We start from the raw sequence: 27,667 nt of genomic DNA, 5'->3' as shown, positions 1-27,667 counted from the left end.
GGAGAGAAAGTTCCCAGGCAATCCTCCCAGGGCTAGGTGGTGTCCTCCACACAGCACAGAGTGAGCCCTGGTGTACCAAGTGAGCACTGAGTGAGCCCTGAACGTGAGGTATCCAGCGTCCCCCTGGCCCCGGCACACCGCACTGGGAACAGCCTGATAAAACACAGGAATGGCAGGGTGTGCAGGGACAGGTGATTGGGGGGAGGGACAGGAAGAGGGATGAGACGGCATGAACCAGAGAGATCAGAAGTGGTAGCACCTGCCTGGCCTTCAGAGGGGAGGAGGATCTGAGCACAGAAGAGCTCAAAGAGCAGAGCTTCCCGAGTGGGAAAATAATCTGAACTAAGACAGGCTTGGAAGACCGCAAGAGGCCAGAATGGGGGGCCTACTTTGGGGGGAGCAATGATTTCCAGAAGCTGCTTTAAATGGATACATTTAGGTAAAGGGAAGCCATCTAAAGCTTTTGGGCAGGGGAGTTATGTGATAGAAATGGAGTTTTGGAAGCAGTCGTCTAGGCCTGCTGAACCGGATAGAGGGAGGGAGCGAGAGCAGGCGGGGAGCAGGGACCTGGCTGGGCTTCACTGCCCGCCAAGCCCTCTGGTCCCAATTCCATCCCCTTCTTACAGTGCTGTCTTGCCCCGAGAGCTGCATCATCCTATTGCAAAGTGGATGGTGACACCCCTTCGGAGCTGCCACGGGAGAAACATAGTTGGTGAACTGTGGAATCTTCCTTGATGACAGCTGTTGACGTTGTCATTTTATTTTTATAGTCCAGTCCGTGGGAAAAGAGAGGAGGTGGCAGGGGTGATGACCTCTGGCAAGGTTTGATTGACAAGTGCAAATAGAAATCATACTGCCTGGGGCCACAGCTATATTGAGCATGTGAATTGCCAGAATGGAATGGGATAAGGAAGGCTTCCTGGGGGTGGTGATTATGGGAATGACAAGTCTACTGAGAGGACAAATCTGGACTGTGTCACAGGCAAAGGCATGAAAACAGAGACAAGCAAGGCAAAAATGTGGCTTCGTAGATATTTCAAAGTAATGAAGAAATGGTTTGGCTGAAGAGCAGGGTCCACCTTCTGGAATAGAAAGACCCAGATTTGGTAAACCATGAATCTCATTGCTGCTGACATCCCAGGGCGCGCATACCTCTGCTTGTGCACACGCGCATAGTATCTGCATTTGGGGGACGTCGTCTCTTCTCATCCTCTAGCCCAAGCTTACCAGGCCCATCCTGGAGTCTTGTTTCTCTAGTTCGTTCTCCCATCCAGTCTTCCTGGTCATACCCTGCCTCCGTTAGCGGGATCTGCTTTTTCCCTACCCAGCCCAGGACAAGGGACCAATTACTGCCTGTAGCAGCAGCTGCTAGGGCTCTGGAAGGAAGGTAAATAGAGCCAGTGGGGCCTCAATCCTCTCATTAAGTCACCCCAGAGCCTCCAATAAGAGTGCCTTGAGCCTTACAGCAGCCCTGCACAATTGGGTGAGGATCACTCCCATTTTATGGAGGGGAAAATGAGAGCTTGGAGAAGAGAGGTGACTTCCTCAACACCACATGGCTAGTAATCAGCCTTTGCACCTCTGTCTTTCTGGGCAGTCTTCCAAGCCTTGCTGTCCTCCCTCGGATCTGTGCTGGGGTGCTGACACCTAGAGGAAGTTCTTCCAGCATCAATACCAACCATCAGATCCATTAAGGATGAGGATGGGTCCTGCCTCAGTCTTCAGGCTGGGTTCTTTAGCTTCTCATGCCCCCACCCCACATACCCTTTGGCATGGGTGGGTAGTAGGGGTCCTCAGAGAGGGTCTGAGGCTGGACCTGCCCAGGTCAAAGCCCAGCCAGGTGTCCTCAAAGAGGGTCTGAAGCTGAACCTGCCCAGGTGCAAGCCCAGCTAGCAGCAGGATGAGCCTGTCTGTGCTATCTGAGTGTGGAGGGTCAGCTGGGAGGAGCAGGTAGAGAAACTCCATGTATGCCCAGGTTGAGAACCAACCTGACCAGGCATGGCCTTGTCTGTCTAGGGCCTGGCAATGACGAAGGCTTTGCAGAAATCTAGAGGTCAGCCGGGACCCTTATCAGGGGAAAATCCATGATCCCAACGTCCTAGACACCAAATCCTGGCACTGGCTGACTGGCCTAGATGTCTTAGGAGGCTTGAGGCCTGCACATAAATGGCCAGTTGCAAATAACTTTAAACTTCGAGGGACAGTCCTTGCTCCTGGAGAGCTGATGGGCGATGACAGACAGATACATGGAGGAGATGTCTTCAAGCCTCTTCTGTGCTCTGGGCCCTAGAGAAGCTTACAGTCTGGGGGCAGGGAGATCAGCCGGCAGCATGCTGAGCATCCATTGAGTAGAGGAGACAGCACATCCTGCATGGCAGAGGGGTGGCCTGTGCCCGCTGGAGCAGTCAGGGAAGGGTCTCTGGAGGACAGTGTCTGCTGGAGGGGGTTCCAGGCTGAAAAGCTGCTGAGACCAGGAATGCAGAAGCCATGGCTTAAAGCCTGCCCAGGGCAAAAGGAGGAAACCAGTTGGCCAGAGAAGAGGTTTCAGGGAACGCTAGGCAAAGGAGTTTGGGGTGGGGAGGCAGTTCCAGAAGATGATGGGGAGTCTTTGATACCAGAGAGGGAGTTGGTGATTGACAGAAGCTGAACTTAGGAAGACAGGTCACCTGCAGGGATCACTGGAAAGGGAATTAGAGGGACCATCCAGAGACCAATGCAGCCTCCAGTCATGAGGGGTTGGGCAGGGGGCAGGAGAATTAGACTGTAGGTTCAGGAGCCCGTCATTGCTATGAAATGTATGCCCCAAAGCCATCCCTGCCCTGCCCAGGACCTGCTGCCTCCAGACCTCCAGGAACATGCATACTTTCAGGCGCATGTCTATCCTCAGAAAGTCATCTCTGACCCTTCCCGCCTGCCCAGCTCCACGTTGTTGGTCAGAGCTTTCGTCACGGCACACCCCACTGCAATGCTTTGTCCAGCGGGTCCCCACTGGCCTTCCCAGCTCCGAACCCTTTCCCTGCCCTCTGTCTGAGCCTTTATGTCAGTTAACTCCTGTCTCTCACAGAGACTGTGCCCTCCTTGAGGGCAGCCAGGTCTGGCCTTCCACAGAACCTGGCTGGCCACCAGGCCCCACAGCTTCCTTGTGCTTGTACCATGAGGCCCATCTCTACGCAGACGTCCTCCCTACCTTCAGGCTCTCTGCTGGTCTAAAAGCAGCCCCCTCTGTCGTCTCCCCACCCCCCACCCCACAGGCATGGGGTGGGCAGTGGGGCCGATGCCACTGACATTGGCATTCTCCTTGCGGCACATCTTAATAATTTAATGGCTATTAGCAGGGCCGCTGTGGTGGTGGGGGAGCGGGGGACGGGGGGATGATTTATAGAGAGAATTCACTCCAGGTTGGGGTTTTGTCTTCCTCTGTTTTCCTGGCATTTATCATGCATGTTTTAATTTGGATCGGAGAGTTGCTACCATCTGGCCATTATCACAAAGAAATATTCATTTTCGCTGAGTGACACAGGCTCCATTCATCACAGAGCGTGCTGATTGCCCCACGAGTGTGGGGCTGCGATTTCTCCTTCATTTGAAATGAACCTTGAGCTATGAGCAGGTCCAGTTTGCCCAGAGCAGAGGCACAGGGCAGGCGGCTGCCACTGACCCTCACAGCCAGGTGGGCGGGGAGCACCCTGGGGGACAACCAGGCTGGGAGTGGAGTACAAGCCCCCTTCTGCCATCACAGCCACCTACCTTCCCTCACCGCTCCTGGGGAAGACTTGGTGGCCCCCTCTGTCTCACCCAAGCCTTCTGACAAGCAGCACTCCCACCTGCCCCCATGCCTAAAGTGGCCAGACCACAGAGGTGGCAAACGTGGCTCCTCTCCCCTCTCCCTGGGCCCCAGCATTTGAGAAATGCAGCGATGCTGTCCTGTCAAGTGCAGAATTTGCTTCGGCAATCTCGCCCTGACGGAGTATCACTGTAGCGGTGTCATTTCAGGTCAGAGCCGTGTTGGGGACAGAGGGCCCTCCCCATTCTCCTCTCCTTACGTTTTGGTGGCACCATCAGCACTGGGCCCCATGGGAAGAAACGTGTCGGCCTCCAACTGGGACATTTCCTTTTATCCGCTCACCGCTCACCACGGCATGCCATCGGGGCCACTGAAGGACTCTTGCCAGTGATTGGCCAGAGTCCAAGCACAAGGCTGGGACCCCCAGGCAGGGGCAGCACAGAGCACCTCTTGACTGGGCTAGGCCACACCCAAAGCCACTCAGTGAGCGGCCACCCGGCTCTGCCAAGCAGACAAAGGAGGAGAAAATCTCCTTTCACACATTTGAAGTTGGGAGTCAAAGCACTCTGAATTTGTTGGGCCCATTCTGTGTCCCCTGTCCTGGGGCAGAGGTAAGAAGTAAAAATCAACACATCCACAGCAAGTCACCCACGAGCCAGGTGGAGTCACTCACAGGCATGAAGACATCAGCAGAGCAGTGCCCCCGGCCCTAGCATTAGACACGCCAGGAGGGGAGTGACAGAGTCCAAGACGACTTCACAGGGCGCCTCTGCTTTGCCCGAAGGCAGATCTGGCAGGAGGGCTTCCATCTACAGAAGTCGCTCTGCCCCAGGGCTTGACAGTCAGTCCTCAGGGACTGCCTGACAGTCTCTGTCCTAGAAACTGTGGCCACATCCCAACCCTGAGGCCCTGGCCCCCCACCAGGACCCAGGTTTGCTCAAAACCCAGGGGGCTGCGCTGAGTCTAAGGGAAGGCCTGTGCGAGCTTTGATGCCTCTTCCCCATCAGGGCAGAAGCCCACTGGGTCCTGTCCTTCTTTCCAGTGCACCAACTCAGCTGTAAGCAGAGTGGGTGCCCCATACCCCCTCCAATTCCCAGGCCAACGTGATTCTCGGCCTCAGGGTGTTTACAGTTGGTTGGAGCTGAGGGTAAAACCAAGGAAACAATTAGAAGAGAGGGACAGATGTAGAATCAAAGCACTAAGTTGACCATCAGTGAGGGCCATCAGGTTCAATACCAGACACCAACCTACCTTAGTAGCCCCCTGGAGTGGGCCAAGGCCTTCCTGTGGGTCAATGTGTTTCTTTTTCCCCCAGACCATGACTTAGGTATCACTGCTCCATTGTATAGATGAGGACACTGAGGCCCATGAGCTCACTTGCTGGGGTCACCAGCTGGTGGGTGGTGCACTTAGGAAGGAGCCCAGGCCCATCTGATTCTCAGGCCATCTGACTCCCAGCACCACCCCACTGTGGGTCTGGGAAAACCATGGGTGACTTTGTGTAGGAGTCAGCATTTCAACTGGAGGGGATAGCAGAGTACAGAGGCCAGCAGAGGCCGGGATGGGAGCTGTTACACTCTAGACAGAGGAACCTGCCTGCCTGTCCTACACCCTAGTTTTCTATCCCGGCACTTGCTGACCTAAATTAGCTGTCCACAGTCTGATCCTTCCTCCTCCCTTCCAGCAGACTGGGTGAGTCTCCACCGTGTTGTGGAATGTGGAGTGGAGACATTTGCTAAGAGGGACAAAGGAGGGTGCGCGGCGCCCCAAGCCCCCGCGAATGCTGGCACCACCCCTCCTCCTCTGAAACTCATTCAGTGACACCAGCAGCTCTGAAACATCTGCTCCTCCATCCCGGACCCGCAATTTGAATAAATTACCCCAACGTGGCGGCAGCCTGTTATTAATGGCTCGAGTTTTATAAGATGCTTTAGTTTAATAACACTGTAGCCCAGCGTTGCACTTCTCCCAGATATTTTTATATCTCACCCCTTCCCCTCCTCCTGTTCCCCTCCACGCTGTGGCCACCTCCAAGGCTCTGGGCCACATTCCCACCAGTCCCTTTGCCACCACCATCCCTGAGCCATGCTCCCCCACCTGGGAACCCTATTCCTGTGGAGGCCAATTGGGACCACTGCTGGCTCCTGTTTGGGACTTCCAGCCCCCACCTGCTCCCCCTCCCTTCTGGACCCTCAATTTTCTTTGTGGACAGCCTCCCTTTTGCGGAGAGCCACCCCAGGGCTGATGGAAGGGGCAGCACTGCTTAGTTGGGTGCTCCGCTTCTACTTCCCCCGAAAGGAAGCCCATAGTGGCAGGGCGGCTGAGGGCAGGGAGACACCACACAGTGCTGTCCCCAGGCCTGGTTCTGTGCTCCTCACCCCACCTCCAGAGCTCTGCTGAGCTGGGGGACCCAGCAGAAGCCTAAAAATGAACCTGCCTCTCCCCAGGTGGACTGGCAGTGGCCAAGGCTTGAAAGAAGCTGAAGCTGAAGCTCATTTCTTTATTCTTGGCTCTTTGTTCTTCATTCTTTGGTCGGTTTGTCCTTGAATTTATGCCCCACACACCTCCTGCATGAAGCCCTCCCAGGTTACCTCCACCCACTGCCCCACCATGGGCCCTTTTGGCTGTTCCTACAATCCCAGCTATATCCCTTCCTCACTGCCCTCTGCAGTGTCTTCTCCCCATAGTCTGGAAGCCTGCTGTCTCATGGAACCCCCTGGGGCCTGGTCAGTGTCTCACCCATAGCCAGCCCTTCTAGAATATTTTGATTCTGGTTAATAGCAGGTGCTCATGCATGTGTTTTCCGTGCATTGCTTCCACAAGCCTGTGTGAAGCATCTGTGTGGGCGATGCTTCCGGCAAAGAATGGATGCCTTCACTGAGGGAGAATGTGAGCCCAGGGTGCGTGGGTTTGTAAGTTGGGGATATAGGGTAGAAAATGGTGAGGTTCAGACAAATAGCCAGTGTATTCATGTCCCAGTCTGTTCAAAAAAATTCAGAGCACAACTGATGGGCAAGAAATGCCAAATGAAGGCTCCTTGCAACATTGGCCCTGGGTCAGGCAGTAGTGGGTACAGGCCTAGGCAGGTGTCTGGCACTTACCATGGGGCTGGGGCCCAGGGCAGCCTTCTCCTATGATGCTACCCCCAGGGACTTGTCTCCAGGAGGGGTTGGGATGCCTACAGCCAGGAGGGCCACAGAATGACAGTGTCTGGAAACAGAAGGAAAGGACATGGGGTGGGGTGGGGAGGAGGTAGAATGTCCCGTCAGACAGGAGGCCAGACCTGCCTCATCAGAGGGTCCTGTGAATCCCCCAAAGCCCACAAGGCTAGCCTGGGAGGGATTTTGGAGGACGCTTCCATGCCAGGGCCAAATTTAACTGTGTAGTTCCCTGTTCCTGGGGACCTGGAGAGCCAGCAGTGACCGAGATGTGGCTCTAAAAAGGAGGACGTGTTGCCTCCCTTTTTTTCTCCCCACCCGCCTCACCTCTGCCCAGCCTAGTTCTGAGGACTGCAGATCCAAGCTCTCCCCGATTCCCGTTTGGTCTGATATTACTGTGGGGACTGCCTTTTGCTAAGAGCCCCACTATTATAACATAATTACTGCTGAAAATGACCTTTAAAATATACTTTAAATTCAAAATGTCTTTAAACCCTTCACTGAGCACCATTTTTCAATTTCAACGACTGTTTTCCTTTTTGTGGGGAAGTGAAGGGTGGGGAGTGGAGGAAGGAGACCTCTGCCAGGATTTCAAATATTAATCTCTCCCTGTTGCAGAGCAAGCTTTGCAGGGGGCCTGGGTAGGTGGGAGGAGGGAACAGAGCCAAATCCCCTTAGCCTTCAATGCCTGTGGGCTCTGGGCCTCCCAGGGGCCACGGCTCTGCTGCACTTCTGTCATGCCTCTAGCCAGAGCAAGCCTTCACCCAGGGGGTTCAAAAGAGCCAAAGGAAGTGCTGAGAACAATGGTACTTTCATGCCTGTTGCTTCTCCTCTCTTCCACCATCTTTGCTTCATTCTTTCTCCCCTCCTACAGTGTTCAGTTCCCTGCTTGCTAAGCACCCTCCAGGGGCCCCCAGTTTCTGCAGGAGATGGAGCCCCCTTCCCACTCTCCTCTCCCACCCCTCCTCTGTGCCTGGCCTAGCTGGTGCACCCTGTCCCTCAGACAGCCTGTGCTCCTGGCTGCTCCTGACCACTCTGAAGGAAAAAGTGGACTAGGAAGCAATGCCGTTGGAGGGAGCTGTTGCAACCAGCCAGCCTGCCTGCCCCCCCACCACCCTCTGCCTCCTGAAGGCTCACCCTGCTGGTCTGGGAGAAAGTCTGACTTTCAGAACACACCACACACCCTAATAAAGCTTCAGGCTCACATTCTCCATCCCCTGCAGCACCCAGGAAACTCTGCTGTGCCTCCCACCTGGAAGCCTGGGGAGGCGTCCATCCTCACCCATCCATTTCCCTCCCTCCACCTCCCCACCTCCAGGAAAGCTGTGTTTCCCAGTGTCATCCCAGCGTCTTCAGATGTGGTCACTGATGTGCATCCTCCCTCATAGGTGTCCTCATGTCTGTCTTCCCTTTGTGCAGCTTGTGCCCTCATCAGAAGGGGCTCCCAGGGGCCATGTTGCTGGCTGATGTTGGGGGCGATAATTCCCATTCAATAAGAGGGGTGCCTGCCCCAATGATCAGGGGACAGAGGCAGTGTGAGGCCTTCTGGCCACTTAAAGGAAGCACTTTAGGGGCTCAAGTTGTGTGGATACAGACAGGAATCCTATTCTCCCCACACACTGGGGCTTAGCCAACTCCAGCAGCAGGAGAGGATAGGAGAAGGGGAGGGGAGGGGCTCTGATGAGGTGGGGCATTGGACAGGTAACTCCATCCACCTGTGCCAGGAAGGGGTGGCCGGTGGGCATTCTGGACAGTTCTTCCAGTGTATTCTTGGGAGTTTTATTAATACGGCCCAAATTCCCATAAGCATCCAACTTGTTCGCTGTGAAAGTCAACATATATTCCAAAGCCAACCAAAGTGGTTTGCATGCTGTTCAACCCTTTGGATGGCCTGAGTTTTTCGATGTTCCCCAGTTTTGAATGACCCCTGCCCAGAGCAGGCAGGAGGTCTGGACAGTGGTGGTGAGGCCAGTAGAGCAGGGGGAAGGGGAAAGGTGGGTGGCATGGCATGCCATGCCAGAGACCTACCTGCTCCGTGGACAGGAACTTTCCCACACTGTGTCATATGTATTGTGTGGATAAGATCAATTAAGGGCTAGTGACTGAAATCACTTATGGTAGCAAAACAGCCACTCAATGAGCCATTAGCCGAGTGAGGCCTTCCGGCTCTTTAAAGGAGGTACCTTCAGAGCCTTCACGCTCCCAGCAGGGTCCAACAGAGAGCGGTGGTTCAGCCTGGGCTCCAGCTCTGAGCACCTCTGCATCTCCAGGCTCATGGAACCTGAGGAAGGGCAGCCCAGAGGAGGAGAACCCCCAACCTGGAGCAGGGCTGAGCTGGGAGAAACACATGGTCCAGCCCCATGCCTGGCACGAGGCAGCCCCCAGTGCAATCAGATGGAGGGAGACACCTGTCCCTGGGACTTTGTGGTAGCTGTCCTGCTGGGGGAGGGCTACTTCTGGGGCTGCGGGGAGGCAGCCATCTTTGCCGGGTATGCTGGGCTGGACACTGAGCCATCACAGGGACCCATGCCCCCATCTCTGCCTTCTTTTAGTGTCCAGTCTGGCGGAGGATAGAAACAAGGAATCAGGCAGGGACAGGGGGCGGTGGCAGCACCTGCAGTGGCCTCTCAGTCTAGCTGGGGCAATAGGACCCACTGGGACCCCAGGCAGTCACACTGACATCCTCTCCAGCCCTCACCTCCCACATACACTCCACCAAGCTTGGCTGCTTTGGTGCCACAGTTTTGCTCATCTGAGCTCTCCTCCATCCCTGCCCACTTGGAGTATCCTCTGTCTCCTGGACAACTGCCCCCTTCCTTTCTATCTGCCTGCCTCCTCCTGTGTCTCCTACCCCACCACTGCATTCTCTACACAGTGGCCCAATCAGATGCTTTGGGCATCCTCACTTACATGGAAGTCCAAGCCTTTTACCGCTCCCAGCCCTGCTGCCTTAGTGCCTGCCTGAATCTCTTGCTCCAGGCGCCTGGCCTCATGGCTGTTCCTCAAACTTACCTGCTCTGGGCCTTTGCACTAGCTGCTCCCTCTGCCAGGCACCCCCAGATGCCACTGCTGCTCACCCTGTCTCAGCTTCTGTGTCCCTCTACCCACGACCTGTCCTGACTTCCAACCTAATGCAGCCCCACCTCCTCCATCTGCTTCCTTGTTTTATTTTATTCATGGCATATATCACTACCCTGATTGTTTCTTATTCATTATCCACCCCTTGTCACTTAGAGATGAGCTCCGTGCAGACAGGGACTCTTTGTTCCTCTCTGTATCTTGGCAATTTGCACAGTGCCCTGCCCAGAGCAGGAGCTAAGGAAATGAATGGCTGAATGCGCAGGACAGGGACCCACAGGGCAGTGCCATAAGAAAGTGCTGGAGGCCAGGAGCAGTGGCTCACACCTGTAATCCCAGCACTTTGGGAGGCCGAGGTGGGAGGATCACCTGAGGTCAGGAGTTCGAGACCAGCCTGGCCAATGTGGTGAAACCCTGTGTCTAATAAAAATGCAAAAATTAGCCAAGTGCGGTGGCAGGTGCCTGTAATCCCAGCTACTCAGGAGGCTGAGGCAGGAGAATCACTTGAGCCTGGGAGGTGGAGGTTGCAGTGAGCCGAGACCATGCCACTGCACTCCAGCCCGGCCAACAGAGCAAGACTCCGTATCAAAAAAAAAAAAAGTGCTGGAGCATGGGATCACATGCAACAAGCAGGCACAAGGGAGTGTGGTGTGTTCAGTGAACACCTACAACAGCAGGGATTATGTGAATGGGGCCCCCAGGCCAGGTGTCCAGGGTCAGAAGTGAAGGCGGAAAACCCCACCTTTAAGGAACCTCAAGAAGCATGGGGTGGGGGCAGTTTCAGGTCTGCCTCATGGGCCAGGGAAGCTGGAGAAGGATTCCTGGAAGGGGAAGCTTGCAATGATCCAGAGAGCTGGAGGGTCTAGATGGTGGGGGTTGTGGCTCTGCACTCCAGGCCCTGGGACAACCTGACCAAGCTGGGGAGTATGGGCCCGGGAGCTCTGTTCAGCGTGGGAGAGATGGGGGTGGGGACCATGCTGGCTGGCTGGACCCTGGAGGGGGAAGGGAAAAAGCATGGGAGCACAGGGCAGGGAATGTGACTCACTCAGCCTGGCTGGCTTCCAGAAAACCCTGTGCAATCAGCCAGAGAAACACATTTGAGAAAACAGAATTGTGAGAGTAACTTTGAGGCTTTGGTTGCCATGGGAACATATCTGTAAATACTTAACTGCAAACATTAAGTGACACACAGGGAAGAGAGAGGCAGCAGTGCTCACGCCGCAGGAGACAGCCGAGCCCGCAGTGCCAGCCTCTCCTGGTTCTCACACCTTCCTCCTGGGGCCTCTGGCCTGGATCCCTTGTCCCTGTGAGCCCGACATTCTGAGTGGGAGGGTTCCACATGGCCCAAGGCTCCCATCCTGTCCCAGTTCTGCCCGGCCCCCATACCAGGCCCCTGGGACCCTCACTCCCAGGAGCATCCCTGCCCAGAGGTGACTGGGCCCTGGCCATCCCTTTTTCCTCCCCTCACTTCTAAGGGATGGGCCAGTGAAACAACATATAAACAACATATAAATCAAGAAAATATTTGCAACAAGTAGGCTTAAGAGACACAAATGTCTTGCCTTCTGGAGCCCCCAGCCTAGCTCATGGTCTGATGCCGGCCCCTGCTGCAGTGCCTCTTCTGGTCTGCCTCTGTTTAGCGCCCTCCCCCATGGTGCGGTGACTGAGTGGGGGCCTGGGAGGGAGTTCACCCCAGGAGCCCTCTCTGCCTGGCCCAGCATTGCCTGCTCGGATCCTGCCTACTTGCTCTTAGCCTTTCTGGGCCACAGATCCCTTTGGGGAACTGAAGCAGCATTTCATTCTTCCATTGAATTGTTCCACAGAAGGTTAGCAAGCACAGCCACCTGCCAGGCCCTATGCTAAGTGCTAGGTGACCGCTGCCCTCCTGGGACTTACAAGCTAGGGAAGAGAGCAGAAAGTATGCTAGAACCCCAAAGGAAAGCCATGACTACAGCATGTTAGCGGTGTTCCTGGTCAGGACCGGGCCCCGCTTGGCTGGAGTGGAACTGGGAGTGAGGGGAGAGTAGCAGGAGAGAAGGGGAGAATCCTATCAGATCTTGTAGACTGTTGTTAAGACTGGATTTTTTTTTTTTTTTTTTGGAGATAGAGTCTCACTCCGTCGCCCAGGCTGGAGTGCAATGGCGCAATGTCGGTTCACGGCAACATCTGCCTCCCAGGTTTAAGCGATTCTCCTGCCTCAGCCTCCTGAGTAGCTGGGAGGTGTGTGCCACCACACTCAGCTAATTTTTGTATTTTTAGTAGAGATGGGGTTTTGCCATGTTTCGCCATGTTGCCCAGGCTGGTCTCAAACTCCTGACCCCAAGTGATCCAACCACCTCGGCCTCCCAAAGTGCTGGGATTACAGGTGTGAGCCACCACACCCAGCCAAAACTGGATTTTATTCAGAGTGGAACAGGGATCCACCAGGGGCCTTGAGTAGAGCAGTGACATGCACTGTCTCATTCTGACTGCTGTGTGGACACAGAGGACAGTCAGGAGGTCACTGCAGTCACACAGGAGAGGTGGACATGGCTGGGACCAGAGTGGTGGCTGTCATGGTGAGAAAAGCTATGATCCTTCTCCTTGGAAGAACCAGCATCTGCAGATCCTTGGGCCATTTTATACACACTCTCATGATATTCCTGGGCCCCAAGGCTCAGCCATCACTCCTTCCTGCAGCCCTGGGTTGAGACCCCAGCCTCCTGGGCCTCTCACCCTAACTCTAGCAGACACCTTTAATCCTTAGCCCATTCGTGGAGCTGAGGCCAGCAGATCCCTTGAGCCCAGTGCAGACCACAGAAGGAGGACAGTTAATAGTAGAACTGTGCACCATTGGTGGCTGCGCCTCTGGCCAAGGGACTCCTGCTTCCCAAACACCCAACAGTCTCTGCTGAATCCCTGGAGAAGGCAGCCTGCTACTTGACAGCCAGAGGGCACAGGGTCTGGCATCTGGGCCTTTGCATGGCCCAGGCCCCACCGATGAATCTCACAGAGATTGCAACGAGCGAAAGAAGCCAGGCACAGACAACTAGATTAATGTACGAAGTTTTAGAACAGGCAGAACCAAAAAGTGGTGAAAGACGTTCAGAGCACTGGGTGCCTTTGAGGAACCTGCCTTTGGGGACCCTGCCTGGAAAGGGTCATGAGGGAACTTCTGGGGAAACGGAAATTCTCTATATCTTCACAGGGGTGTGGGTGTCCACATTTGTCAAAACTTATTACATTATATCCTTAGGATGTACGCATGTCACTGTTTGTAAGTTTTATCTTAAAAAAAAATAGACCTAGAAAGGATGACATATCCCAGATAACGCTAGGAGAGTTTGCTGCCTAGGAGGACCTTTCCTCCTGGGGACAGTGGTCCTGCACCTTGTCAAGGGCTCTGAGCCAGCTGCTGCTGGAGGACCGTGCTCTGATGAGGAATGCATGTGAAAGCATGAGAGGCTGACTGCTTGGATAAAGTGATCTTGCGTTTTAAAAGAGAATTCTGAAGACAGCAATGCTTACCCCAAAGAGATGAGGCTCTAATGGTGGGATTCAAGGCCCCTTGGCAGATGGCGGGTAGTGGCCTCCTGGTGCCCTCGCCACCTGCTACATTTCACTGATAGCAGGTGATCTGCTTATAACTGTGATGGGCCAGGGAGAGGAAAGGGAGGGAAAGAAACCTTATACCCATTCCACCCCTTCCAGTGGCCTTTCCACTGGCCTCCCAGTTCACTGCACCCCCTGATGCCTAGCCTGGCCTTCAATCTCCCCTGCTCCCCTCTTCTCTCCCTGCTCGCTGTCAACATCTCCCTAGTTGATTTCTGGTTGTAGGCCTGAGCTGCTTGCCCAGTCTGGCCTCAGTCTGGTGTGTTCCTCACCTGGCCCAGTTAAGGCCTCTGGGTGGGAAAAGGCTGGAGGGGAGATTCTGCTCCCTGGTTTGGCCCTTGGGGGTGAAGGGGCGTCCTCCTGTTCACTGCTAACTTACCAGCCCCAGAACTGCTACCTAGCCGAGACTGACAGTTCAACAGCTTCCTTTAGGAAACAGGAGGACATAGAATGATGCTGGACCGTCGATGGGGCCCACAGGTAGGGCACTGGTGTGGGCTGGAGCAACAGGCAGGGCTGTTAGCGTTTCAAGATTGGGGAGGACTGCCATCAGCAGGGGAAGGGCAACAGAGCCAAACCAGGATGCCCACAAGTCCCAAGGTGCCAGGACAAGGCCGGAGTTGCATGTTGTCCTGGACTAATTATTAATAGTGTTCCCTTTCAAACCAATGAGGGTCCCGAGGGTCCTGGTTTGGGCAATAAATTATATGGTCACCCAACACATTAAAAACAAACCGGCCAGGCGCAGTGGCTCACACCTGTAATCCCAGTGCTTTGGTAGGCCAAGCCAGGTGGATTGCTTGAGCCCAAGAGTTCAAGGTCAGCCGGGGCAACATGGCAAAACCCTGTTTCTACAACAAGTACAAAAATTAGGCAGGCATGGTGGCGTGCACCTGTAATGCCAGCTGTGGTCTCAGGAGGCTATAGTCTCTCTGTAACACCTGTAGTCTTAGGAAGCTGAGGTGGGAGGATGGCTTGAGCCTGGAAGGCAGAGGCTGCAGTAAGCCATGAACGTGCCGCTGCACTCCAGCCTGGGCGACAGGGCCAGACCCTGTCTCAAAATAAAATATGAAACAAACAAGCCAAAAAGATAGTTGAATGGCCAAGCCAAGAGGCAGGGGTGCCTATGGGTGTGCCAAGTCACTGGAATGAGGATTTTTGTGGGGGACAAGGAGAAAGGAAGGAGATAGCACAGAGGAAGGGGACAGGGCTGAGGGTCTCTGCACATGCCAAGGACTTCAGAGCTCCTCACAGAGCTCCTCTCCAGCTGAGTGGGATGCACCAATCTCACACTACCACATCTGCAAGAGAAAGCAAAGACCCACACAAGTGACACCATTGGGCACAGGTCACACAGCCTGCTGATGAACCAGGACAGCCTCCTGATGAACCAGCCTCCTGATGAACCCAGGCCCTGACCCCCAGTGCAGTTCCTCTTCCTCTCGCCGCCAATGCTGGAAAGATCAACTCTAGGTTTCACCTGGGTGCCTCCCTTCGGATGCTGTATGTTGGAGACTCCCCATGCCCACACCAGGATTTCGAATGGGGATGTGAAGTACAGATCATATTCTACCCATTACTAACTGTTTGATTGTAGGTGAACTTCTTAACCTCTTTATGTGCCTCCATTTCCTCCTCTGTAAAGTAGCAATAACAATAATATTATTTCTGATGACTGGTGCATTGCAAGAGTTCCAAAAATAGAAGTTGTCTTCTTCCCAGATGCCTCCCTGCCTCCAGCATGCTCTGAGCCCTCTTGGCATGGAGTGGTCTCTGACCTGGGCCAGTATGTTTAGACTCATCACCACTTGACACAGACCTACTGCTGCTGAATTCAAGGATAATTTATGTCTCATTTCAAAAACAAACCCCTTATCTACCTGCCACCCATAATCCTTTCAGCTTGTTAGCCACACCATCCCAATCTGGATTCAAGATCTGCCAAACCTGGGCTTCTCAGGCATCAGCCAGGCCTTTGGCACCAGTGACCACTGGATGACATCTTTGAGGAAAACAATAAGAGGAAAAGGGGACGTTTGCAGCCCTCCTCATTCATTCGGTCAGGGGCAGGGATCTGGGACAAGCCAAGCCAGCATCCAGGAGAGGCCCAGGGACTGGTGCTTTCAGGGCGCCCCCTCCTGGAGGAAGGTGAGGCACAGCTTGGGGAAATGCCTCCTCCCTGCTTTCAAGTCAGAGCCCCAGAGACAGAAAGAGAATTGCAGTTCACCTACATGGTCCAGAAAGACAAACAACACATTGCATGTCTCCCTGCCCGAGACCCATCAATTCTATCTACTTGAAAAGCAGACTATAAACTAGCGGAAAACAGAGAAGTTTACCTTCTGCATTTCTTCCATCTTTTCTAGCAAAGAGGCTGGTCTTCAGGATGGGAAATGTTGATAAACGTCATAAAAAGAGAATTAATATCCAAACAAGTCAAGGAGATCAAATCTGGCCCCATAAATTAGGTTGTATTTCTAGGACAGAGCAAATTGAGCCATGGCCTCAGGTGGACAAATGAAATGGGTATTCCACTGACAGAGCTGCCGCAGGTCACTTGAGACACTGTGGAGACAAGAAATGGACAAAGGTCCAAGTTTTTAAAAGGTGAAGAGGCTGGATTCTAAAAATTAGCAGCTGGCGATCTTGAAGACAACTTTTGGCTAAGTTCTAGAATAAATTCATCAAACTGATGGCTTGAGAGCGTTTGGGGGAAAATGATGGTGACTTAGGAACCACAGTGGTTCACCAGGGTGAGCCAGAGCAGGGAAGCTGGGTGTCTGTGTTGGTAAGTGGGTGACCCATGCATAGGAGCAGGGCCTAAGCTGGCATCTTGTCACTTACTCGGGGCAGATGGCGAAGTTGCCCAGGGTAACTCAGAGCTGGCTGGACAGAAAGGGAGGTTCCTGGTGACATCTATGGCCATGGCCCTTGTCTCTGGTACCCTCCTGTTGAACATTTTTATCAAGAACTTCTCAAAGGTGGGAGACATAGAAGCTTATTTTAAAATGTGCTGATGACCTGAAACTGGTCCGGAGGATGAGATGAAGGATAATACATTCAAAATCCAAAGACATCTCCCCAGCAAAGTTCTCATTCTAGACACAGAACCGTGGGAGTCCCCCAGCCTGCCCCCACCCTCACCCGTGCCACAGTGGAAGTACAGATATTCAACAGCTTCCCTTCTAAAGCCCCAGAATCTGCACTCCTTTTGGGATGGGGGGTATTGGAAGATTTCTGGAAACTTTGTGAAATTGTTTATCTGGAAGTTGTCAGTCAGGTGGTTGGTGGGTCAGGTGGTTGGCTATTTGGTTTGCTAGTTGGTTGGTTTTAGTGATCCCTTCCTCTCTGACCCCCATATGTTTGATGTGGTAAAGAGATAAGCACACTTTGGGGTGCCAGGCTCTTTTGAGAATCTGATGGAAGCTCTGAATCTATTCTCCAGGAGAAATAGCCATAGACATGAATTGGTGCTGACCATTTCGAAGACTTCACAGTCCCCTCTAGCCCATCAGATAACCTCTTAGGATACCATAGATTTCTAATAGCCAGTCCCTGCTAGGCAACTCACCTGGAAGTCATTGCACCTCAGCATGACTTGGCCTGTCCCTTCCTTCCTGCAGGAATAAGGACAGTGATCTCACAGCCTACAGTGTCTGGAGTGGGTTAAGTAGTCTTCTCCCCAAATTTGCATCCACCCAGAACCTGTGAACATGGCCTTATTTGGAAATAGGGTATTTGCAAATGTAATCAAGTTAAAATGAGGTCATACTGGATTCATACTGGCCCTAAATCCAATATGATTGGCATCCTTAGAAGAGGAAAGAAATTTAGACACAGACACAGAACATACAGAGAGAGCACCACGTAGGGATAGAAACAGAGACTGGAGTGACGCAGCTACAACTAAAGAAAGCCAAGAATTGCTGGGAAACACCAGAAGCTAGGAAGGGGCAAGGAAAGAACCCCACTGGAGACTTTAGAGATAATGTGGCCCTGTCCAAACCTTGATTTCTGACTTTCAGCCTCCAGAACCGTGAGAGAATAGATCCGTGTTGCTCTAAGCCACCCAGTTTGTGGCATTTTGGTATGGCAGCCCTGGGAAACTAAGACTGTGCCCGAAGGAGCCTGGGCTGAGGATGCAGGTCCCCAAGGGGTTTCCACAAGCCCAGTGGGCCCACATCTAGGCTTCCACCCCTCTCTCACCCCAACCCCCTTTTGTGGGGTCCTGCTGGTCCTTCTATACACCTGAACCACTGCCATCAGACAGCCCTGAGTTTTGCCTGTGAGAGGGTTACAGGCCACTTGAAGAGAAGTTAAAAATCCCAGCACATCCATCATAATAAGTTTTATTACAGCCTGCCAGTTTAGACTAATGACTAATTTACTGTATAAAATACCAGCAGTGTATTTTTTATTTTGTTAATTAATTATATCAAACAAAGGTGAAATTTATAAAAGTGTCCAGAAACGGTGCACATTGCAAAATCGCCTTGCAGCGGGAGATGAAATTATTACTAACACAGGATCAAGTTATTACTGTATTGACTTAGTTACTTTATGACTTTGTAATGGAGTTCTTCATTATTTTCTCGGGATTGTGGCATTCTGATTGCATTAAAGTCTGTTAATCTATGCAAATATCATTAGGCACCACTAATAACCGCAGCAAGTTTCCTCCATTCCAGGGACTGTGCTAAGTACCTGGCCTGCCCGCATCACTTCCGGTGGCAGGGAGAAAAGCCAGGCAGGAGGAAGTTCTCCTGGGACACCCCCTCCACCCACAGTCTTCCCAAGGCTGAATGAGTGGGCACTTCTGTGGGGCGGTTTAAGGGCCCCAGGAAGGTCTCCTTGCCCTGAGCCATCTCACATCTGCCCCCACTTGCCCCCAAATGTCACCACAATCCTCCACTTCTTTGGATTAAGGCTTTGGACAGTCTTGTTAAAATGTACCTGTACTGGAATGAAAAACTCATTGATGCAGTATCCACCATTAGTGCCTGGAACTGACAAGGTGTTCAGTGGGAGTGTCGTAGTCCATTTGGGCTGCTATAAGAAAAATACCATAAACCAGGTAGCTTATCAACAATATAAATCGATTTCTCACAGTTCTGGAGGCCAGAATGTCCAAGATTAAGATGCCGGCAGATTCCATATCTGGTGAGAACATCTTGCTGTAATTGCACGTGGTGGAAAAGAGGTGAACAAACTCCCTCAGGCCTCTTTTTTTTTTTTATAAGGGTGCTAATCTCATTCACCAGGGCTCTGTCCTGATGATCCAATCACGCCCCCAAAAGCTCCTCCTCTTAATACCATCACCTTGGGGGTTAGAATTTCAGCATGTGAATTTTGGGAGGGCACACACATCCAGACCACAGCAGGGAACACAGGCCTTGCTGTGTTGGGACAAGGAACTGGTCAGTTCCACGAGGGTTAGAAAGAGGCTGAATCTGATTATGGGTATAGTAGAGTTGGCCAAACTCAGATGTTCTAAGGGACAGCTGTGGACCCTGGAGACTTAAGAGGGATGTCCCCAATGTGGTGGGACAGAGGAGGTTGATGAGTAGAGGGAACCACCCTGTGAGCAGCTGCTGAAAGGATTCTACAAATCAAAAGGATTCTAAAAACCCGTGGCCTCATGCCCAGGCCCTCAGGTCAGCCCTGCGGCAGTCCTGATCATCCCATTCTGTAGCTGAGGAGAGAGACTAGGCTGAACCCCTGCCCCAATCACAGGGCTGGTGGGAAACCAAATGCAAGCCTCCAGCCGTTAAATCCAAGGTGAGTTTCACATTTTATCTTCGTTGAAGGCAGACCCTGACCACACCAGGGTGCGGGGTAGAAAGAGATGCATCTGCAGGTCCAGGCTCCCTGCCCAATCTTGAGCTTTCTGACATGAACCCTCCTCTTGAGTACATGGGTTACAGTCACTATTCATTCTCACAGTGCTTCCTGAGCTTGTGTTGTGAGGCAGGGATCACACTAGGGCCTCCCAGCAGTGGGAAGATGCACAGCTCTCAGCCTCACATCACCAGAAATGCCGACTCATGTTCATAACTGAAAATTGCCAGGCACAGTGGCTCATGCCTGTAATCCCAGCACTTTGGGAGGCCGAGGCAGGCAGATCACCTGAGGTCAGGAGTTCGAAACCAGCCTGACCAACATGGAGAAACCCCATCTCTACTAAAAATACAAAATTAGCCAGGCATCGTGGCACATGCCTGTAATCCCAGCTACTCAGGAGGCTGAGGCAGGAGAATTGCTTGAACCCGGGAGGCGGAGGTTGCGGTGAGCCAAGATCATGCCATTGTATTCAGCCTGGACAACAAGAGCAAGCAAAACTCCATCTCAAAAAATAAAAATAAAAATAAAACTGAAAATTGTCATGGATCATGTTGTAGAGGAGGCTGAAAAGGCTGATGGAGAAAGACAGACAGGAGGAGGAGAAGAGGGGAAGACAAAGCTCTCAGTCTAGGCCCCCAGGCGATCATTTTCACTCCCTTGGTTATTACTATCTTAGTCGAATCAAAGGATAAATTTGAAGATTAGGCCCAGAGGAGGGCAGAAACTGGGCTCAGGTTGTAGTTTGAGGTGAGTTTACTAACTATAAGTCTGGGGTGGTCCCTGCTTCCCTCCCACCACAATCCTTCCCTCTAGATAGGTAATGTGTGCTCTTGTGGGTGAGATGCGCTAGGCCTGGAATTCAGCTGCGGCACTTTCTCCTGCTCAAGCTCCCGCTGCCCTTCTTGGATCAGCATTTCCAGACTTCTCAAGGTTAAGGAGCCATTTTTAACATCAAAAATTCATCAGTGCCCCCCTTGACAGATGTTTTACTTTGAGTATCCATTGTTTGAGAGAATGCAAAATGACAAAACTCCACCTTGAATTCAGCAACGCTTTTAAATGGATTTGTATTTTTAAAATCACAACAGCATCTAGATGCATTTGAAAAATAGTCACATATACCTGTGGATGAAGCTTTCTGATGCAGCCAGCAGACAAAGCTTGAGGTGCCTGGGACCCATGTTCAGGGGGCTCCACTGCCCTGGGCCATCCAGCTGCTGTGCATGGACAGGGAAGGAGAGTTGGGGCTGGCAGGGAACATTCCTTCCAGCCCAGCCACCTTCTTTGGCCTCCCCAGCTCAGCACCATCATCACTCACCTCCCAGACACCAGGCTGCCCTTAATTCCCCAGCATCAAGCCCTCTCCCAGCCATGCCCCTCCATGCTGCCTCCTCCACTTCTCTTCCATTCTCAGGCACTCGAGGCCTAAAAGCTTATCAGATCCTTGTGATCACAAAGGACACTTTCTGGCAAAATCAGTCATGTGGAGGTGACCAGAGCCACCACATTTCAAAAACTTCCCTGAAGAGGGCAATGCCCAGTCTGCAGGCTTAGAACCCAAAAGATGAAACTCCAGGGCTGTGTAATACTCCATGTCACACAACAGAGAAGGTGGTGCAGCCACCAGAGATACCCGGTCCAGCCTCACCTGTGCCACTTACTGCCTGGGGGAGCTTCCACCAGTTTCTTAGCTTGTCTGAGCCTCAGTTAACTCATCTATCAAACAGTGCTCTCATCATATTCTACTGGAACATGGTAGTGAGAAGTGGACAGGATGTGTGGAGATGGCCAGCTGGCACAGAGCCCACTGTCAGGACATCCAAAGGGCAGCTGACAGTGTCCCTGATAGCAGAGTCTGGCTGTGGGGGAAGGGAGGTGGGGGGACGAGCTGGGGCGTACTAGCTAGCAAGCGGGGGCCTTCACCTGCTTCCTTCACTCCCAGACCACCTGCTCCTGGCAGAGCAGCCCCACAGTGCTTGTCATCCTCAGAACCCCCTGGAGACTTGTGGGTGGGAGGACTACGTCTTGATTTTCAAAATACAATTCTGGAGCACTTGAGCTGAGTAATGAAGGTCTTTGCATTCTGTCCTCTGAGCTCCCATCCCCAAGTTTCCATCCTTCTCCCCACCCTTCCCTAGAGAGGCAGTGCAGCTTGACCTCAGTGTCCTGTGGCCTCATCCATGAGGACACTGCAGCATGGCAAACTCTTCCTGCTGCTCCACCGTGTACTGCCCCCTCTCCAGCCCCCATCCCTTCTCACCCCACGATCCCCCATCATGGTCTGCCCTCCACAGCTGGGCCACTCAGGCCCTAATTTGGAAGCACTTTTCTTGAAGGACCAAGTCTACTTCCTGCATCTCCTGACACAGTCCCTTGTGCATAGTTTGTTGAATACTGACTGCCGGACTGAGTGGTGAATAGCAGGAGAGGTCCAGGGCAGCCCCAGAGCTGGCATGCAGGTTTCTGAGACAGAAAATTATTTTGTGCCACTCTGTTAAAGGAATTTCACGGTAACCAAATATTGCCACCCTTAAGAGGCAATATTTCTGTTCTCTGTTCTCTAACAACAGAGAACAGGCTCCTCTGTTGTTAGCAATGCCAGTCACATACCAACAGATAATATGTTGCCACCCTTCAAAATAGTTGGTTCTCTCAAGAAAGCAAACTCTCCCCCTCACAATCTCATTAGTCATTAGAAAGAATCAAGGCTTGTAGATGGTGCAGCCCTTCCAGGTGCCCAGAGCCGCCTGCCCTCCTGAGCTCAGCAGGGCCTCATGACCATCCTCTGGTGAGCAGGGCAGGGGGTTGCCTTCTGCATGTTAGATGAGAGCTGGAGAGCTGGGCCACCTGGTTCAAAGTCTGGCTCTGCTGTGAATTAGCTTGGGGATCCCCAGCAAGTTGGTTGCCAAGCCTTTCTGTGCCTTCGTTTCCTCATCTGTAGAATGGGGAACAGTGGTGCCCACTTCATAAGGTTAAAGTGCTCTGAGCTGTGCTTGGCCCATGGTGTGTGCTGCCATCATCCTCTCTGAGGGCATGGTCTTTGACCAAGAGAATGAATGCATGGAGCTCTGCATAAACCATGTGGGCCAACACCTGCCATCTCACCACAGGGCTTAGGAGCAGTGCTCCCTTAAGAGCAGGCACCTATAAGGGAGACATCCCTCCACGCAGGAAGGGAGGACCTCATTAGGTGCAGTGGAGGCTTGAGAGGTCATTTCAGCCTGCCAGTAGGTTCAGGAAAACGTCAAAGAGAATCTTCAGGTGTCCACAGTAAACCAGCCCTATTGAAACCTATGTTAACTGCAAACCCATTGGCAAATGTAGAGATGCAGGGACCTGTGTTGAAAGAGAAGCTGGTTCAAGATAGGTCTTGAACAGAACAGCATTCCTTGTTATTTTGAGAGTCAGCACCCCAGCAGGTGTGGGTGGTTGTGACTGATTTTCTGACCTTTGCATTTAGACCTCATTACCTGAAGTCCTCAGAAGCATCCTGGCCACCCATCCATCCACATTGCTATTTATGTGCCATCCATCATAAATCTATCTGCTTTCTGCAATCATTTTTCTTTCATCTATGTATCTATCTATCATCTAACATTTAATCTGGATATCTAGCATCTATTAATCATGTCTACCATCCATCCATCTCTATGTCTATCTGCAGTCCATTATCAGTCATGAGTTAATACACCGTGTACTTAAGCATGGGCCCTCTGAGTTCCTTGGGGTGGGCAGCAGGGAATCCAGGAGGGCCATGGTGGCTGGAACAAAGTGGGATAGAAAGGAACCCAGAGGCCTGAGAAACAGGGGCCTGGGATTCCCCACTCAGAGCAGGGCTGGCTGGTGGATGGAGGGGGAAGGGGCACAGGGGAAGAGAGAGGAGGAAGAAGAGGGGGCTTGCAAAGCCCTCAGGGGCTAAGCCGCATGCTGACCTAGAGAAGTCCCCTCACCCCGCCTCCCGAAATTAGTTCAACAGCTTTACAGGGTGACTCCTGAGCAATGGGAAGGATGGCCAGGCTCAGGCAGGTGTCAGGGCATAGAAGGTGGGTGCTGCCATCCCTGCACCAACAGGGCCCAGAATTTTGCAGTCTGAAGGGCTCTATCCCAGCAGGCAGGTGGAGGGCCAGGGACGCAGTGCCTGAGGAGAGACGAGCAGCCTGGAGAAGACCAATCCCATCGCATCCCTTCCCTGCCCTGGCTGCATGTTGGTATCACCTGAGAAGCTTTAAATAACCAAAACCAGAAATACTGACATCTGGGCTCCCAACCAATCCCTCAAATCCGTATCCCCGGGGGCCAGCCCGAGTCACCTGGCTTGTCGAAGCCTCCAGGTGATTTCCATGGCAGCCAGGGCTAAGGACCTCTGTCCCATGAGATCTAAGACACCTGTTGTTCATCCCTGAAGGGCTGTCCTGAGGGCGCGGGGGCAGCCGCTGGTGCTACAGGGCAGGACTTGGGCTCTGGAGGCACATAAGACAACGTTCTTCTGGGCTCCCTCCTGGGTCTCGCGGGGAGGCCAGCAGGCCTTCTGCAGGTGATTAGGAAGCATCATTCCTGCAACTGGGTGGTAATGGAGGAGGCTGGGCCAGGTGGCCTCTGAAGACCCACTCCCAACCCAGGGTCGCTAGAGGTTCTCGGCACAGTGTTCAGGTGTGGGGAATGGGCATGGTGGCTGCAGCCGCCAGGTCAGTCTCTCTTCATTCCAGTGTGACTCCTCCCGGGTTAGACAAGTAAGGAAGACGCTGAGGCCTTGCACCTCCCCGGGAAGATGGCCAGTGGGCTGGTAGGCAGCTTCTCTATCGCTGTTCATCCACAAAAAGCCAAGCCCCACTGTCAATATTAAAAACGGGCTGTGGGTCAGAGGGGCAGGGGGTTTGCACGGCCGCCCCCAGCACTGAGTTTTTCACTGTGTCTCTGGCGATGGCGGGAGGCACCGAGGAGACCCATGCCCACTCACCCTCTCTGTGTGACTGTGGAAATTTGGGTCACAGCTGGGAGGATTTGAGGCCCCATAAGGGTCAGCCTGTGGCTAATGTTGGAAAGTCTGTGGCCAGGTGGTCTGCAGGCGGCGACCACTGCCCCACACACAGCCTTATCACTGTGCAGCTCTGCGCCCAGCTAACGAGCCCCCGCTCCATGGTTAATAGAGACAAACAGCTCTAAGTGAGTCTTTTATTTCTTCCCTAGCATTTGTGGCCACCTGGAGTAGATTCTTTGCCCTGTCAATGAGAAGCTTTTAACACCATTCCTTGGTCTCTCCTCTTCTTGCCCCTCCTGCCCTGTAGACCACCCTGTCCTCCTCCTCCCCTGCAGAAACCTCCCCCCGCCCATGCTGGAATAGCCCTGCTTTGTCTGTCTCCTTGAAAGCCGAGGACAAACTGGCCATAATTTATGCTCCCGCATGATGTAAAGGAAAAAAAAGCCCCATTATGTTATAAATTATCCTGCGATGGGTGAAATGCAGGAGAGTGTGCCAGACGCCAGCGGAAACCCCATTAGACAACAGAGTTCGGCTGCGAAAAGTCCCCACAGAACTCCAGGGCCGTCTGTCGTGTGCCGTGCGCCTGGTAAGGATAATGTAGCAGATCAAATGTATAATCAGTTACCTGGAGAGACGGCTGTGTGCCACCACCCCAGCAAAAGGTGACTTCTACATAGAGCCACTGTGGTGTCCCAGGCTCCTGCAGAAAGGCCTGACTCAAACTCACAGGGCAAGGGTCTGAAGGCCAGAGAGGGAGGCAGCAAGGGGGCAGGTGGGGACAGTCCCCAGACCCCTCACCTGTACTGAATCCCAAGGCTCAGCTTCTCCTGATTCAGGGTCCCTAGGCCAGCTCATCTCCTCTCAGAGCGCAAGAGATGAGAGTGAAGGAGCCATTCCTGGGCCCCCAGAGGGTGGAATGAACAGACCCAAGTTCTGGCTCTGGTTCTGCAAACATACTGCAAGCCCCTCAAAGGCACCCCTACAAACCCCTTTCTCAGGTGCCACACCTCTGCCCAGAACAGGCCCCAGGGGCCAAGGACGGGCTTCAGGCATGGAGGGGGTAGTGCAGTTAGAGGAGATTCTGCCAGCAGGGCAGACTTCCTGCGTGACGACGAGAGAGGACATTTTCAGCCCACATTCAAGGGAGGGGAAGGCCAGAGGACTCAAAAGGAAAAACTTTACCTCCTCGAGCACCTAGGAGACTTCAAGACAGGCAGGCTGTGATCAGAGGGATGGGCAGGACTGGGGAGGGACTGTGAGGCCTAACTGGGACCCCAGGCAATGGGGAATCCTGTGAGCCCACTCCCTTGCAGCTAGCAGCAGGCTATGGGTGCCCCACCCACTCACCCCTTGGGGCTCTCAACCAAAGCCCTAGCTCTCAAAAAGCAATGTGGTTATTGGGCATTTTGCCAGTGGTCTGTGCAGAGATGGAGGGGTGGAGAGGGAAGAGAGGGAGTGAGAACTCCAGGCGGTACCCTCCTCTGCCTGGGGGGAAAAGGAAGACCCTCAAAGCTCAGCTCGGTCCAGACCACCTGGGGCTGAGTCCTGCCTTCACCAGTGACTGGGTGTGATTTCTTGGGAAAGATATTTAACTTCTCTGTGCCTCAGTTTCTTCATCTGAACAGTGGAAATAATCAAATACCTGCCATACCTATAAAGTGCTGCTCTCAGTGTCTGGATCATAGTAACTGGGGGCGAAATGAGAACCATTGTGATTCTTCTTGTTGATCTTACAGCCACCACCTGGAGGACTGAGTCAGAGCCGCAGCCATGGGCAGGGCATCTCAAGCTCGGGGGAGGGAGGTGGAGTTGACTGGGCTGAGCAGTGCTGGCTGGGGCGGCAGGAGTTCTGTGATGTGGGAGTTGGGTCCTTCAGGCTCTTGTCATGTAGGGCCTGGGTGACATTGTGTTGGGCCACAGGAGCAGCCATGGGTGCCGTGGATGAGGAACCAGATGGAGCCAAGGGAGGGCATGGTGCACTGTGAGGCCAGGCGCAGGCAAGAAGAATGGGCCCAGGGTTGGAGGCCCAGGCCAGGCTCCCAGAGGTCAGAGGAGAGGGGCCAGGCCTTTTGCCTTGGGGAGGTGCTTAGATCAGGGTGGGTGGGAGAGGAGGAAGGGGTGTGTGTGTGTGTATGTGCATTGGGGTGTGTGTCTGTGTGTGTTATGTCTGTATGTTGAGGTGTGTGTTGGTGTATCTGTGTGTATGTGTATGTGCATCTGTGTGTGTATGTTGGTGTGTATCTGCACATATGTGTTTGTGTATGTGTTGGAGTGTATGGGTGTGTGTATCTGTGTGTGTATGTGTATCTGTGTTGAGGGGTGGGTGCTGGTGTGCATATTGGTGTGTGTATGCTAGTGTGTATGTCTATGTATGTGTTGGGATATGTGTCTTTGTGTGTTGGTGTGTGTGTGTTGGGTGTGTGTGCATGTTGGGTGGTTGGGTTTGTGTGTTGGGATGTGAGTTGGGTGTGTGTCTATGTATGTTGGGGTATGTATGTGTATATGTGTGTATGTTGTGTGTGTGTGTGTTGGGGTGCATAGTTATGTGTTGATGTGTGTGTACGTGTATGTGTGTGTGTTGGGTGTGTGGGGGTGTTGGTTGTGTGTGTTGGGGTGTGTGTCTATTTGGTGTGTGTATGTGTATGTATGTGTGTTAGGGTGTATGTTGCTGTATGTGTGTATGTTGGGGTATATGCATTGGTGTGTATTGGTGTGTGTATTGTGTGTGTGTCTGTGTGTGTATGTTGGGGTAATGCATTGCTGTGTATGTGTGTGTGTGTTGGCATATATGCTTTGGTGTGTGTTGGGGGTGTGTGTGTATGTTGGGGTATATGTGTTGGTGCATGTATTGGTGTGTGTGTGTTGGGGTATATGTGTGGTGTGTGTATTGGGTGTGTGTGTGTGTTGGGGTATGTGTGTGGTGCGTGTATTGGGGGTGTGTGTATGTGGGGATATATGTGTAGTGCGTGTATTGGGGATGTGTGTGTATGTTGGGGTATATGTGTGATGCATGTATTGGGGGTGTGTATGTTGAGGTGTGTGTGTGTGTGTTGTGGTATATGTGTGGTGCATGTATTGGTGTGTGTGTGTGTTGGTGTATGTGTGGTGCGTGTATTGGGGTGTGTGTGTATGTTGGGGTATGTGCATGGTGCATGTATTGGTGTGTGTGTGTGTGTATGTGTGTGTGTTGGGGTATATGTGTGGTGCATGTATTGGGTGTGTGTGTGTGTGTGT

General features: G+C 52.8%; 1 protein-coding gene across 50 annotated transcripts in view; it reads left to right on the top strand.

Annotated features, from left to right (window-relative positions):
* Window positions 1-27,667, top strand: part of CELF4 (CUGBP Elav-like family member 4) — a 323,167-nt gene that overhangs the window by 254,456 nt on the left and 41,044 nt on the right. The gene's annotated exons all lie outside the window — the stretch shown is intronic.

Source organism: Pan paniscus, chromosome 17 (assembly GCF_029289425.2).
Source record: "Pan paniscus chromosome 17, NHGRI_mPanPan1-v2.0_pri, whole genome shotgun sequence".
Classification (NCBI taxonomy): Eukaryota; Metazoa; Chordata; class Mammalia; order Primates; family Hominidae; genus Pan; species Pan paniscus.
This window is presented reverse-complemented; position numbering and strand designations above follow the sequence as displayed.